At 39.0% G+C, this 15,557-nt stretch overlaps 1 long non-coding RNA gene across 1 annotated transcript in view; it reads left to right on the forward strand.

Moving 5' to 3' along the window:
• Window positions 1-2,103: 2,103 nt before the first annotated feature.
• LOC118143057 (uncharacterized) overlaps window positions 2,104-15,557 on the forward strand; it is a 56,459-nt gene continuing 43,005 nt past the window's right edge. Inside the window, exons 1-2 of the long non-coding RNA XR_004727139.3 lie at window positions 2,104-2,354; window positions 11,607-11,697. This is a non-coding gene — a long non-coding RNA (uncharacterized LOC118143057). The remainder of the gene's footprint in view (window positions 2,355-11,606; window positions 11,698-15,557) is intronic.

The following is a 15,557-nucleotide window of genomic DNA, read 5'->3' on the forward strand; positions in this document are numbered from 1 at the left end:
TACTCCATTGTAAAACCCCACCACTGCCTTAAGTTCCAGCAGGACCCCCCTCCCAGGGAACTTTCCATCTCAGCATGTTTCTAACCCTCCCCGTCTCACCATCTTAGCAGTTCCCCAGCACAAACCGCTCCCAGGAACTATTAAACTCAGCAGTTCCCCAGCACTTCCCCTCCTGCACAGCCCCTCACACTGGATGCATCTGCCAGCTTACAGGCCATAAAAATCCCCTTTGCCATGCCATGGGTGCTGCACACCAATTTTGGGTACAGCCCGGCAGCTTTTCCCAGCACTTGGTGTTTCAGCCATGTCTTTAATTTCTATCACCTTCTGGTTATATAACTCACTTGACAAGAAGGGGTTGTGAACAAAGAATGGGTGACCCCAATTGTCTTCCCCTGTTGGGGGTGCCTCTCGGAGAGGAAGGACTACCAGTGGGTGTGGAGCCTCACTGTGGGTGTGCAGGAGGGACAAGGTTTGGTTACTGGTACTGTCCAGGGGGTTGCTGATGCCCTGGTTTAGAGGGCCTTCAGTAGGGTGGAGGTAATTCCTGATCCTCCACTAAGGTGAGGAGAATGGCTGGCCCAGAAGGGGCTTTCTTTGGGCCGGCTAACATGACCTGAAGTCTAGCCTGTTTTATGCAGCATTTCAGCCATGGCGGGGTTGAGGGGGAGTTGTTGGACTAAATCCAACCATCAGCTAATGTATGGAAACTGGTCAGGGTGGCCAGGAGTTCCTGCGACCATTTTCCATACAGCCTGGGTAATTTTTTTTTTGAGTCGTAGGTCTCAGTGTCAGGCCACCCAATTTCAAAAGACAGCCATTCTAGTTTAGATAAAAAGCAGTCTTCTCCAGGGGTTAATTTTACCCCATATTGGCCTGAAAACCCAACATTGAAGTTGGCCATCATGCACTGGAGAGGGGTACAAGGCTGGGAGCTAGATGACCCCATTTGGTTTTTCCTTCAGTTTTTGAATTTCCCCCAAGAGATTTCACTAATTTAAGACTGGCTTCACTGAGGATTTGAACCACCAACCTTGCAGTTGCAGGCCCTACACCTTAACTACTGTGCTAACAGGTCACTTGCATTACAAAGAGTTAGAAAGCTTTTCTTAAAGCCATATTTTGGATGCAAATACTGCACCCTGAAGCAATGTGGCCTGCCTGAAAGCTGGGCAGGGTTGTGGCCAGAAGAGAAAGAAAAAAACACTTTTTGTGTCAGTTTAAAACTGAGCAAGAAGCCACTGAGCCGGCTGCAAGTTCCCCACTCCTGCAGCTTTTGGTCACCTTGACACAGGGACCCTAAAAAGCATTAAATTCCTCTCTCCCTATCTCTCTCTCTTCTCTCACTCTCTCTCTCTTTTTCTCTTTGTCTCTGCCTCTTCTTTAGTCTCTTCTCCGTCTACTTTTTTCTCTCTTCTCTCTCTCTCCCTGTCCCCGTCTCCTCTCTCTTTCTTTTCCTCCCCTACTTTCTTGTCCTCTCTCCTTTTCCCTCCCTATCTCTGTTTCTTTTGACAGAAGAAGAGACAATTACTCCTTTTTTCACCCTACAGGGGCAAAGAGGGCTGGTAGTTTCTTATTTAAAGTTTGAGTCCCTAAGGCAGAGAAAAAAACTACACTCAAGTCATTGGGGGCAGAATTTTCTCTTGGACATGAGAAAAAGGAAGAATGAGGCCTCAATGATAGGACAAGAAGAAGGAAAGGAAAGAGAACAGAATTATTTCCAGGGGTGTAAACTCAATTAGAGTTTCTCAAAGACAGTGGTCACTTAGCCAATGGAGAATATTATCCACCTCAAGAGTAACAGGTCTAAACCACTGTACGTAAGCCAACAGGAATCTAACCGAACTGGTAAATCTACAATAAAGACAGAACCACATAAAGGATTGACAGGCAAAGGATGGGTGCCCCCCAGATGGGAGACCAGTCTGATGCCTGCCCGGCCACTTCCCAGGAGAGATGTTTCAAAGCGTCTTGGCTAAGGTGTACCCATATAAACCCCGGGCCTAGTCACCTCAGAATTTTCAGTCCTGAGATGAGTCACCATTATGCATTATGATGTCCCATGGAACCGCAGGTGAAGGCCCATACAAGCCCCATAGCCTTGCAGCTGTGAGAATACATATATACACACTCATTCTCTCACTCACACCGAGGTTATGGAAAACAACTGAAAACTACATTACCCGAGCCTCCGGTGAGGTAACACAAGCCTCCAGTGAAGTGACCTGAGCCTCCAGTGAGACAACCCGAGCCTCCTCTGAGATGACTTGAGCCTCCAGTGAGGTGATCTGAGCCTTTGGTGAGGTGACCTGAGCCTCCAGTGAGGTAACATGAGCCTCCAGTGATGTCTCACGGTAGGCTTGCCTGGTCAGGATTGCAATGATCGCGTTCTGTTCCCTGACTCAGGCTCCCTGATGGACTGGTCCACAGACCTGACTTACCACCCGAGGTTCCCAGGACCCTGAGGAATTTCGGGTGAATGTTGGCCAGGTAGTCGCTCATCCTCCATGGGGCTGGAACTCTGGGGCCCTGGAACATCTTAGGGGGCACCTCCCCAAGGGGTCCCCGAGGTGGGAGCGGCTGCCTGGGAGAGACTCTGAGATGGCTTTTGTCTGGTGATGAACGAAGGTAAATTTTGGTGGGACCTCCAAAATGTTGTACTGAACCAAGCATAGAAAGTTAACACCAAGACAAAAGTATGCCAAATTGCAGAGTCTTTATTGCCAGCAGCCATGGAGGACTCGTGTCTCTCCAACCCATGGCCCTGAAAGAGGATGTCAAGTCATTTCATACCCATAAAACCACCTGGGTGTGGGGAGGGGGAGGGGCAGGGGGTGAGGGGGAGGGGCTTCAGACATTACGAGGGCTAGTGGATTCTGTAAATCACCTCCTGGGAGGAGATGAGGGTGAGGGGCTCCGGACACTCCGAGGGCCAGGGGACTTCTGACATTCTGATTGTTGCTTAAGTGGTTCACAAAAGTCAAAGATAAGCATTTGTTTACACATTGTCTGGGTAGGGTGGAAATCACAGACTTTAATTACTTATTACAAGTCTCAGGGGCCAAGATAGTGTGGGTTTGGACTACTTGCCTGTCACATTAGGATTACAGAGAGCAGTTTCAACAGAAAGCTGAGGTATGGTTGAGGTGTGCAGTTTTATGGGGCTTTTACCATGTCACACCTGTACAAGTTTAAATGACTGACACTCAGACTTTCCTCATGCTGTGTCCTCTACCAACTCTGTGATTATCTGACTTCATTAAGTCTCTTCAACAGTGTCATTGATGAATGCATTTTTAGTATGAAACAGAGAATCAAAGATAAAAAACACATGATTATCTCAATAGATGTGAAGAAGACCTTCAACAAAATTCTACAGCCTTTTATGCTAAAAACTCTCAATAAACTAGGTATCAATGGATTAGATCTCAAAATAATAAGAGCTATTGATGACAAACCCATAGCCAGTATCATCCTGAATGGATGCATTTCTTTTGAAATCTGGCACTAGACAAGGATGCCCTCTCTCACCACTCCTATTCAACATAGTATTGGAAGTTCTGGCCAGGACAATCAGGCAAGAAAAAGAAATAAAGGGTATTCAATTAGGAAAAGAGAAAGTCAAATTGTCTCTGTTTCTAGATGACATGATTGTGTTTTTAAAAGATCCCATCATCTCAGCCCAAAATCTCTTTAAGCTGATAAGCAACTTCACCAAGTCTCATTGGGATGTCAAACTGAATAGAGTATTATTTATAGACATTTAATAATTAAAGAATTATGTTTAATATAAAAATTTTGATAATTTTTAAATAATATGAATGCTCAAACAAAATACATGAAATGCAAACTATTTCTAAGCAACTGGTTTCTGATAAGTTGGCATCAAAACAAATTTAAAAATTCATCCCACTTTTTTTTCTGAATTCTACTTTCAATGTTGTTACATTTAATAAGAAGGATTTCTTATGTCGTGTTATTAAATATGGGTGTAACACTCAAAACAACAATGTCAAAACCTTGCATACCTTCTATTTCAGTCTACTCCAATTGTCGATGGTTTCCTAATGCAAAGAAAAGTTCACTTTGGGAGGCCGAGGCAGGTGGATCACGAGGTCAAGAAATCGAGACCATCCTGGTCAACATGGTGAAACCCCATCTCTACTAAAAATACAAAAAAAAAAATTACCTGGGCATGGTGGTGCATGCCTGTAGTCCCAGCTACTCAGGAGGCTGAGGCAGGAGAATTGCCTGAACCCAGGAGGTGGACGTTGTGGGGAGCTGAGATCGGGCCATTGCACTCCAACCTGGGTAACAAGAGCGAAACTCCATCTCAAAAAAAAAAAAAAAAAAGAAAAAGAAAAAGAAAAAAGTTATTAATGCATATTTCTCATAATACATGAATAAATTAAAATTTTACAATAAAAAGTATTGTCTCAAAGAATTAAAAAGTAGTTAATGTAAAAAATAGTTATTTAACATATCTGATAAGCAGCACAACATGATATTTAAGAATTTAAATTCTAGATACTCAGACAACATGGGTGCAAAACAGTGATGTGGTCAACCCATTGTAAATGGGATCATCTCTGCACCCAAACTGGGTATGACGTCAAGACTGCTGATGTCACAACCACATGCAGATCAAAAGAATATGACATTTTGTAACTGAAATTATGAGGTTTCTTAGGTAAGAAAAGTAAGCATCCAAGCCTGTCTAATGCCTTGAGCTGAAGAGGCCAGTGGCTTTGGTTTATACTGTACTCAAGGTATGGGCCTGGGTGAGAGTTTCAACATGCAGGCAGAGAATTGTGCTTTAAGAGACAGAGTACCTGGGTTTTCTTATTGGTTGTCCAGATGTGACACAAGAAGGAATAAAAGACGGTTGGGGATTGAACAGTGTCGCTGGTCAAGCATCCAAATGTAGTCAGACTCTTAATTATAATAATCTAAATCTATCAATTCCTAGCTGTGGCACTTCAAGTAAATCATTTATTTGTACTACGTAATTGGCATAGATTTGTCTCATGTAACTTCATATATAAAATTGTCATGATACAAATTTTTATTACGTAGAATAGTCACAGAGTTTAAAGAAATATCTAAATATATGTATCTTTTAGAAATTGTTTGGGCACATAGTATCATCTCGGAGATGGTTGTTCTTCTTCCAGAACCATTACGTACTAGCCTCTATGCTAAGCAGAGTATGTGCCAATTGCCTGTCATCAAGAGCTCATAGTGTCATTGGAGAGAAAGCTAAAAATAACTCTAAGGCTGGTGCTATAAATTTCCTATATAATAAATTTGTATGTAGCCTTTATAAATTGTACTATACATATATTTATGTTATTTCAAATATTTAAATATATGCATATATATTTATATTTAAATATATATATTTATGTTTATACAGAGAGAGGGAGAGAAAGAAAAGGGAAAGCTTAACTCAAACTGTGGAGCAGTTAAAATTTGAGGTTGACTTTGAAAACTAAGTGTGGTTTACAGGAAAGAAATAGGGAAAACTATTTTTTAGACAAATGAAATAGTATAAATAAAAGCATTGAGGTACATAACTATAAGTATTGAATAAAATGGATATTAGAGTGCGGGCTTTGGGGGATAACTGGATATAATTGATAAATTGTCCATTATGAATTACAAAACTATAAGAGCTTTCAAAAATAGAAGTGAATCACAATGATAATAATGAAAGAGTCATTCGTGGAGATGAGGCAATTGAATACATCTCCAAGTTAGTGGTATTTGCCTAAATCAAGAAAGTTAGTTGAGTGTATTCTGCGCAGAAAAGAATACAAAGACAATTTGTCTCTGGGACTGGAAAAGACCTGCCTGACCCAGTTAAAATAGATATGTGCAGAAATTGTTATGAATAAATTTTGGTAAACCTCATGGTATCATAACATTCAAGTGTGATAAGAAAAATGTATTAGAAGTTTAAAGCAACTACACCTAAAAGAATGAAAGACACAGAAAATTTCTGTTTATTAATACAGTCAAAAGTCAACTAGAAACTCTACTTGCTCCTCTATAGAGGAATAATTTTATTTGCTGAATCTATAGTGGTAATTAGGAAAGAAGAGGCCCAAGTCTCATGAAGCCTATGATTTAATAATGGAGACAGAAGATAAATAAATAAACAAATAGAATAATTCTAGTTAAAAAATTTAAAAAGTAAGCAAAACAAGGTAAACTGATAGAAAATGAACTAAGACATGGAGTAATTTTAGAAAAGTTCTGCTTAAAGTTGACCATTCATTTGAAACATAAACAGTAAGAAAAGTTTATTTATTCAAATACCTAGAGGAGGAATATTCAGACATAACAGAGTAACAGAAAAAATAGGAATAAAGCAAGAGAGTTCAATTAGCATGTAAGAAACTGAAATAAATATGTAAATAGAATAATTCTTTATAGAAAAAGCAAACAGTATTGGATTGCTATATTATTAGACATAAGGGAAAGAGAAAGAAATACATAAAATTCCAACCAAAGATCTAATGATTATTGAATGAGTGCTTTAATGTACATTTTTCAAATAAGTTTTAAGGTAATAAAGGTACATGGTAGAACTCATTTAACATATGTGAAAGCAGTGGATTTCAGCTGTTGTGAGCTGTCACAATGTGACAATCTGCTGGATTTGAAACTGGTTCTCTTAACTTTAAAGCTCATACCAGCGACGTTTTACCATACTCCCTTTACAGACTTAAGTGATACATGTTATTATTAACACAGAGAATCTACTAGAAAAGAAAATTAATATGCTTACAAAATAGATTTGTAGTCATCTATATGGGACTGCCTGCCAGGTCATTGGAGATGGTTAACAAATAAACAGGGGACCAAAGCTATATTAATTTGAATACCTTCCAAAAAGGAGAGATTTGGGAGAAAAATAGAAGCCTTTGTATTGTTTTTTTCTTGTCAGTCTATGGGGCCTGAAATATGGATTTGATAAAAACATTGAATTTTTAAAACTCATTTACCATTTGGTTACAAAAGATTAATATTCTAATATTTTCCAAATTAAAATTTGGGATTTAGAATAACTATAGAAAAAAACAAATTTTTGAGGAAGTTTGTTTTTTTACCATATTGAAATGTTAATCATTTTTCAGAAAATCACTCTTGGAGTAATCCATTTGAAAATATAATCTAATTAGTTGTGAAATTTTGGCTTCATTTTACATCAGTTCTAGGAATTGAAGTCTATATTAACACCAAAATGTAGAGAAATAATAAAAACATTTGCTAAAATAGGACAATTTAAATTATTTAAGTAATGTATGTAGAGAATGATACAATAAAAAAAAGCTACAATATCAGTTGTCAAGTATTTTTGCTGTTTTAGCAAATTTTAACTTGTTCAGAATAATTTACGTGGAAGAAAAGGCAATGGATGACAAGAGAACTCTGGGAAGATGTCAAGGTAGAATGTATTAGAAATCTTTATTCTCACCTAAACAATATCATCTCTTAGCTCAGCAACAGTTATTCATTCTCACTCTGAAGCCCTGTTGCAGACAGCAATATATTTGTATCTGGGGCAGCTATCACACAGCTTACAGGAACCAGAGTGGGAAATAAAAAGACTGTCTTCAAAATATTGCTGATCTATGTTATGATTGCTGATTGCTGTTTCTGATCATAGAGGTGCAAGCACAGTGGCAAGCAGCTGTTCTCACACTCCCTGCTCAGTTGTTGCAAGCCCTGCTCTATTGTTCTGCAGCATCTTCCAGAGGATCCTAAAGAGCCAGCACTTTTATCCTCCCTTTCATTTTCCTCTTTTTTAATTTTCTTTTTGAGAGTCATATTTTAAACACTAGGGCATTCAAAAGTTATTTCACATACAAGAGAATTCGAAATTTACCACAAATGCCCAGGGAATCGCATAGGCTGAGAAAAGATAAGACAAAATTTTTATTTTACACCTCACACCTCTCTTGGGCACAGAAAAAAATCTTCAACAACAACAAAAAAGTAAACAATTGCAAATTCTAGGGAAGGAAAGAATTCTGATTACTGGAAATAAAACATTATTTCAAATGTTCAGTTTTGAACAAAATATGATAAAACAAATAAAAGAGAAAGTATGACTCATTCAAAGAAGCAAAACAAAAGAGAAACTCTCTGTGAAAATGATTGAATGATAGACATACATTCTAGACAAAGTCCTAAAACAGCCATCTGAAAGATACTTAAGAACTAAAGAAATATGGAGGAAATAAAAGAAAGTATAAAGAAAACAAAAATATTAATTAAAAGAAAGAAAAAGTAAAATAACACACAAATTCTAGAGCCAGGAAATACAACAACTAAAATAAAAAATTATCTACAAAGATTAAAAGGCAGTTTTGAATAGAAGGTAGAAAAATCAGTTAATTTGAAGATAATGTAATGGAATGCACTGAGTCTGAGAAACAGAAAGAAAAATGACTGAAGAAAACAAATGGAGCCTAAGTAATGTATGGAACACATCAAGCAGATAAAAATACACTTAGCGGAGATTACGCTAAGAGAATCTAGAAAGAAAGGAGAAGAATTATTTGAAGAGCTCTGGCTGAAAATTGTCTAAGTTTGATAAAGGACAGGAATATAAACATCCAAGAAAATCAATCAACTCCAAGTACGATGAACTCAAAGTGATGCACACCAAGATATTGTAATCAAACTGTCAAAAGACAGAGACAAAACAAAGTTGTGAAAGCAGTAAGTTCAAGTCCAAGGATCCACCAGTAATATTATCAGCAGAATCATCATCAGAAACTTTGGAGTCTAAAAGGAGGCTCCTAGAGCATAAAGTAATTAAAAACAAAAAATCTGTCAAACAAGAATCTTATATCTGGTAAAACATTTGTCTTCAAACAGGAGGGAAAAATTAAAACACTCCAAAAGTAATGAAAGCTCAGGAAGTCTGTTTCCACAAGATCATCCTTGAAAGAAATACTAAAGGAAGTCATATAAGTTGAAATGAAAAACTTGACAGCAAATCAAAGCCATACAAACCAATAAATATCTCAATATAGGTAAATGCACTGACAAATTTAAAACCTGCATAGCCAATGTTGTGAAAATAACCATAATGCCAAAAGCAATCTACAGCTTTAATGCAATTCCCTTTGAAATACCATCATTATTCTTCACTGAACTGGCAAAAACCAATTGTCAAATGTATATAGAACCAAAAAATAGCCTGCATAGCCAAGGCAATACTAAGCTAAAAGATCAAATTTGGAGACATCACATTACTTGACCTCAAATCATACTACAAGTCTGTAGTCACCAAAACAGCATAGAATTGATATAAAAATAGGCACATAGACCAATGGAACATACTAGAGAACCCAGAGGAAAAAGCCAAATACTGACAGGCAACTGATCTTCGACAAATCAAACAAAAACATATGGTGGGGAAAGGACACCCTATTCAACAAATGGTCCTGAGATAATTGGCAAGTCATATATAGAAGGATAAAACTGAATCCTCATCTCTCATCTTATACAAAAATCAACTCAAGGTAATTCAAAGATTTTTTAAAAATAGTTTTATTGATAAATAATTGATACACCACAATATACACCAATTTCAAGTGTTTAGTGATTTTTATGGTTGTTCAAACATCACCACAATTCATTCTTTGAATATTATCATCCCAAAATATCCATCCTGACATTTTTCAAATAATATCAGTTCTCAAGCCCCAGCCTCAAGCAATCACTAATGTACTTTCCTTCTGTATAAATTTTTTCATTTCTGGCCATTTCATGTAAATGAAATTACAGAATATGTGGTCTTTTACATTTGACTTCTTTTACTGAACATAATGTTTCTGAGGCTGATTCATGTGGCAGCAAATAGCAGAAGTTGGGTCCATTTAATTGCCAAACAGTGTTTTCTGGCATGGTTTTAATGGCCCTATTCTTTGAACCTCTGAGATACCTGATATGACAAATAATTGTTTTTCTGATTTGTAGGGAGTACAGAATATTTTGATTTAAGACTGGTCTGGATAGTGGCTATACATATAGTGTGAAAACATTCTGCCTCCTTTACCCTGATAGAGGTTGACATATCTGCTAAAAAAAATTAATGTTGCCATTTGCCCAGAACAAATATATTAATATGCCAATACAGCTGTCACAAATGGAGACAGGAAACCAATAAGAGAAGGAGGCAGGGGATTTGTACAATTCTTGGTCTGATGAGTACCATATCCTTTTTGAAACATGCACATACATTATCACACACACAAAACACTAGGTGCACACACAGAGACACACATAAGCAAAACAATGAATATGCACCCACACAACTTTACACACACAAAAATATTAGCTTTCTTTCAGCACTATTTACTTAGAATGCAGAGTATCTTCCAAGGTGAAAATAATAATTATATATTTTTTTCTATTTGAAGATCATTAAAAAAGGCCAAGTGCAAATGGCTCATATCTGTAATCTCAGCATCTTGGGAGGTCCGGACAGGAGGACTCCTTGAGTTCAGGAGTTCAGGACTAGCCTAGACAACACAGTCAGACTGCATCTCTACAAAATTTTGAAAATTAGAGGGACATGGTGGCAAGCACCTGCAGTTTCAGCCATTCGAGAGGCTGAGACAAGAGGATTGCCAAGCTCAGGAATTCAGAAGGTCAAGGCTGCATATAATTGTGCCACTACACTCCAGCCTGGCCTGGGCAATGGAGAGAGATCCCCCTTTAAAGGAAAAAAATTTAATAAAAAAGATTGTCCAAGACGAGACACTGGTCTTTTTGGAGTTAACCAGACACTGCTCTTCTTGGTCCATACCAGATCAGATACTTACAAGGAATAGGTTTTTGAGGTAGGCAGACGGATAACTTGAGCTCAGAAGTTTGATACCTGGGCAGCATGGTCAAACTCTATCTACACAAAAAATATGAACATTGGGTATAAAAATTTGTTATAGCACCTTGAACAAACTCATACAGAAATTGGTAATGAGAGGTGTGAGTGCCTCTATAACACATACCCAAAACTGTGGAGGCATTTTTAAATATAGATAATGGGAAAATGTTGTAAAACATTTGGGGTGAATGCTATAAAAATCCTAGATTGCAGTGAAAAAAATTGTAAGACAATTCTGATGAAGGTTCAGAAAGAAAAGAATATAGATATAAAGGAAGTTTTGCCTTCTTAGAGAATATCTAAGTAATCATGAACAGAACGTTTGCATAAACAACAGAGTAAAGGCTATTCTGAGTAGATCTCAGGGGGAAATGAGAAACACGTTACTCAGCAATAGACAAAAGGTGATTCTGGTTACAAAGGGGCTGTGATGGTTGATACTGAGTTTCAACTTGATTGTTTTGAAAGATGTCAAGTATTAATCCTTGGTGTGTCCGTGAGAGGGTTGCCAAAGGAGATTAACATTTGGGTCAGTGGGCTGGGAAAGCCAGACTTACCCTTAATCTGGGTGGGCACCATCTAATCAGCTGCCAGCAAGGCTAGAACATAAAGCAGGCAGAAAAAATGTGAAAAGGATAGACTGGCTTATCCTCCCAATCTACATTAATCCCCCATGCTGATGTTTCCTTCTCCCTAGTATCAGACTACAAGTTCTTCAGCTCTGGGACTCAAGCTGGCTTCCTCTCTCCTCAGCTTGCAGACAGCCTATTGTGAGACTTTGTGAGCATGTGAGTTAATACTACTTAATAAACTCCTTATGTATCCTATTAGTTCTGCCCCTCTAGAAAACTGTGATTAATGCAGATTTTGGTACCAGGAGTAGTTCTAGAGGAACAGATAATTAAGAATGAAGTTCTTTCACTGGTTTTGGGGTTTCTGGATTTGGCTGCTTAACATGATTATACCCAAAAATACTAAGGACTCTACTTCTGATAGTATGGAGAACATTGATAGTCCTTGGCATGAACTGTTTAGAGAGTTATGCAAAATAAATGCATAAGACACTCCTTATCCACCGCTTGTGAGAGGCAATGAGTTTAGTGACTCTATACATAGTAACTTTGACCTCTCTGTGGAGAAGCAAGAAACATAAGAGTACCCTGAGTCAGAGTCTTGTCTCCTGTAGAAAAAGAGCTGAAATTGTGGAAAAATAAACACAAACTCTTATTATGAGTGTGGCTGTCCTGCAATGAAAGGTGCATGCACAGCCTCACGAGATGTCTATTGTTAAAGTGAGGGAATTGATTGAAAAAGAATGGAACTCTGAAACTTGGAATGGGAATAATTTAGAGGACCTTGATTAAGCTAGGGACACTGAGCTTGTAAATTTTGATGAATCTTTTTTGCCATAAGAAACAACTTTTCCATCTCCAGTAATGTCAGCATCCCCACCCAGACCCATGCTGCCATCAGCCTTTCCACTTTCCTCTGAGGATATAAACCTGAGCTGCCTGAAGCAACAATGATGGGCTCCCCTGAGGCAGTTGCCAGGCAAGATAATGTTGGTTCTTCCCAGGAGACAACCCCAACACCCCCATTTGTTTCTAGATCTATAGCTAAAGTTTTGGCAGGCCCCTGCAGGTGTAATTTGGAATGTGATTCATGAAGAGGTGTGCTACACTTGAACAGCTTGAGTTTTCTAATTATATGAGCAGAAATCTGGAGAACAAAGATGGGAATGAATGTTAAGGGTTTGGGATAATGGTGGAAGAAACATAGAGTTGAATCCAACTGAATTTGTTGACTTGGGCCCACTAAGTAAGGATTCTGCATTTAATGTTGCAGCTCAAGGAGTTAAAAAAGGTTCTAATCGTTTATTTGCTTGGTTAGCTGAAATATGGATTAAAAGATGGTACACTGTGAGCAAGGTGGAAATTCCTGATCTTTCTTGGTTTAAAGTAGAGGAAGGGATCCAATGGCTTAGGAAGATTGGAATGGTAGAGTAACCACTTAGATCCACTGATCCCAGCTAGAAGGATTCAGAATATATACCCTTGACCAATGCCTTGTGAAATAGATTCATGAAGGCAGCACCTGCACCTTTGAAGAGCCCTATAATTGCTCTTCTCTGTATGTCAGATCTTCACTCAACTACAACATTTAAATACAATGTGAATAATTGGATCCCAAGGTGGCAGGAGCAAACTTGAAGCACTCAACCTTTAAAGGCAAGGTGGGCATAGCTACTGTAATGGAGAGAAAAGGCAAAGCAGCAGTCAGAATGGTGTGACACATGGAGAGCTCTGGCATTGGCTAATTAATTATGGTGTTCCTAGAAGTAAAATCAATAGGAAGCCTACTGCATTTCTATAAACAGAAAACATCTAGATCAAATGGACAAAACTCTGATTTGAATCATAGAAACAGAGAATCATGGCCACATAGTCAATTTCTAGACTTGAGCCCGTTTACACACCCAGAACTCTTTGAATGAGGGGGAGGCCAGGTCCCCTTGAAGAGGGACCCCACTACATTATTGACAATGTATGCAGTGAATATTTCTCCTATCCTATCCAAGGAGACCTCTGGCCTTTTACCAGGGTAAGTGTGCACTGGGGAAAAGAAAATGACCAGACATTTCACAAACTACTAAACACTGGCTCTAGCTGATGTTGATTCCTGGAGATCCAAAACATCATTGCGGTCCTCCAGTTAAAGTAGGGGCTTATGGAGGTAAGGTAACTAATGGAGTTTCAGCTCAGGTCTGACTTACAGTGGGTCTAGTGAGTGCCTGGACTCATCCTGTGGTCATTTCCCCAGTGCCAGAATGCATCATTGGCATAGACACACTTAGCAGCTAGCAGAACCCCCGCATTGACTCCATGACTGGTAGGGTGAGGGCTATCATGGTGGAAAAGGCCAAATAAAAGCCATCAGAGAGGCTTCTACCCAGAAAAACAGTAAACCAAATACAATATTGCATCCCTCTAGGAATTGGGCAGATTAGTGCCACCATCAAGGACTTGAAAGAGGGGGAGGCAGTGATTCCCACCACATCCCCATTCAACTTTCCTATTTGGCCTGCTCAGAAGACAGGTAGATCTTGGAAAAAGCTAGTGAATTATTGTAAGCTTAACCAAGTGGTGACTCCGATTGCAGCTGCTATACCAGATGTGATTTCATTGCATGAGCAAATTAACATAACTCCTGGTACTGGGTATGCAGCCACTGACTTTAGACCACTCACTTTAGGTTAGTGACTTTAGACCAATTGATACGAGCTGGAAATATCCAGAATACTTATCCTTGATCAATGCCTTATAGAATAGACCTGTGAGGGCAGCACGTGCACTTTTGAAGAGACCTATAATTGCTTTTCTCTGGCAAAAGATTTTTTTCTGCATTTTTTTCATAAGGTACACCAGAAACAATGTACCTTCAGCTGGCAAGGCCAGAAATATGCCTTTACTGTCCTACCTCTGGGGTGTGTTAACTCTCCAACTTTGTGTTATCATCTTATTCAGAGAGACCTTAATGGCTTCACTTTTTGCCTCTGCAAGATATCACACTGGTCCATTACATTGATGATATTATGCTGATTGGATCCAGTGAGTAAGAAGTAGCAAACACACTGATATTAGTGGTGAGACATTTACATACAAGAAAATTGGAAATAAGATTCAAGGACCTTCTATCTCAGTAAAATTTCTAGGGATGCAGTAATTTTGGGACTGCTGAGATACTTCTTCTAAGGTGAAGGATAAGTTGCTGCATTTGGTCCCTCCTGTAACCAAGAGGCACAATGTCTAGTGGGCCTATTTGGACTCTGGAGGCAACACATTTGTCATTTTGGTGTGCTACTTTGGCCCACTTATTGAGTGAGCTGAAAGACTGCCAGTTTTGAATGGGATCCAGAATAGCAGATGGCTCTAGCATGTCCAGGCTGCTGTGCAACCTGCTCTGCCATTTGGGCCATATGACCAGGCAGATCCAATGCTGCATGAGGTGTCAGTGCAGATAGGGAGGCTGCTTGGAGCCTCTGGCAGGCTCCCATAGGTGAATCACAGCTGAGGCTTCTAGGATTCTGGAACAAGGCTCTGCCATCTTTTGCAGATACCTATTTTCTTTTTGAAATACAGCTCTTGGTCTATTACCGGCTTTTGTAGAAACTGACTATGGGTGTGACTATGGGTATGACTATGGGTCATCAAGTCATCATGAGTCCTGAACTTCCTATCATGATCTGTGTCTTTCTGACCCATCTTGCCATAAAGTGTGTCATGCACAGCAGCAATCCATCATCAAATGGAAGTAGCATATCCATGACTGGGCTTGAGCAGGTCTTGAAGGCATAAGTAAGTTACATGAGAAAGTGGCTCAAATGCCCAGAGTCTACACTTCTGCCACCCTGCCTTCTCTCCCTCAGCTTGCACTAAAGGCCTCATTGAAGGTTCCCTATAATCAGTAAACAGAGGAAGAGATGACTAGGGCATGGATCACAGATGGTTCTATACAATATGCAGATATTAACCAAAAATGGACAGCTGCCGCAGTACAGCCCCTTTCTAGGACATCCCTGAAAGACAGCAGTGAAAGAAAATCTTTCCAGTTGGCAGAACTTCAAACAGTGCACCTTTTTGTGCATTTT

This window comes from Callithrix jacchus, chromosome 7, assembly GCF_049354715.1.
Source record: "Callithrix jacchus isolate 240 chromosome 7, calJac240_pri, whole genome shotgun sequence".
Lineage (NCBI taxonomy): Eukaryota > Metazoa > Chordata > Mammalia > Primates > Cebidae > Callithrix > Callithrix jacchus.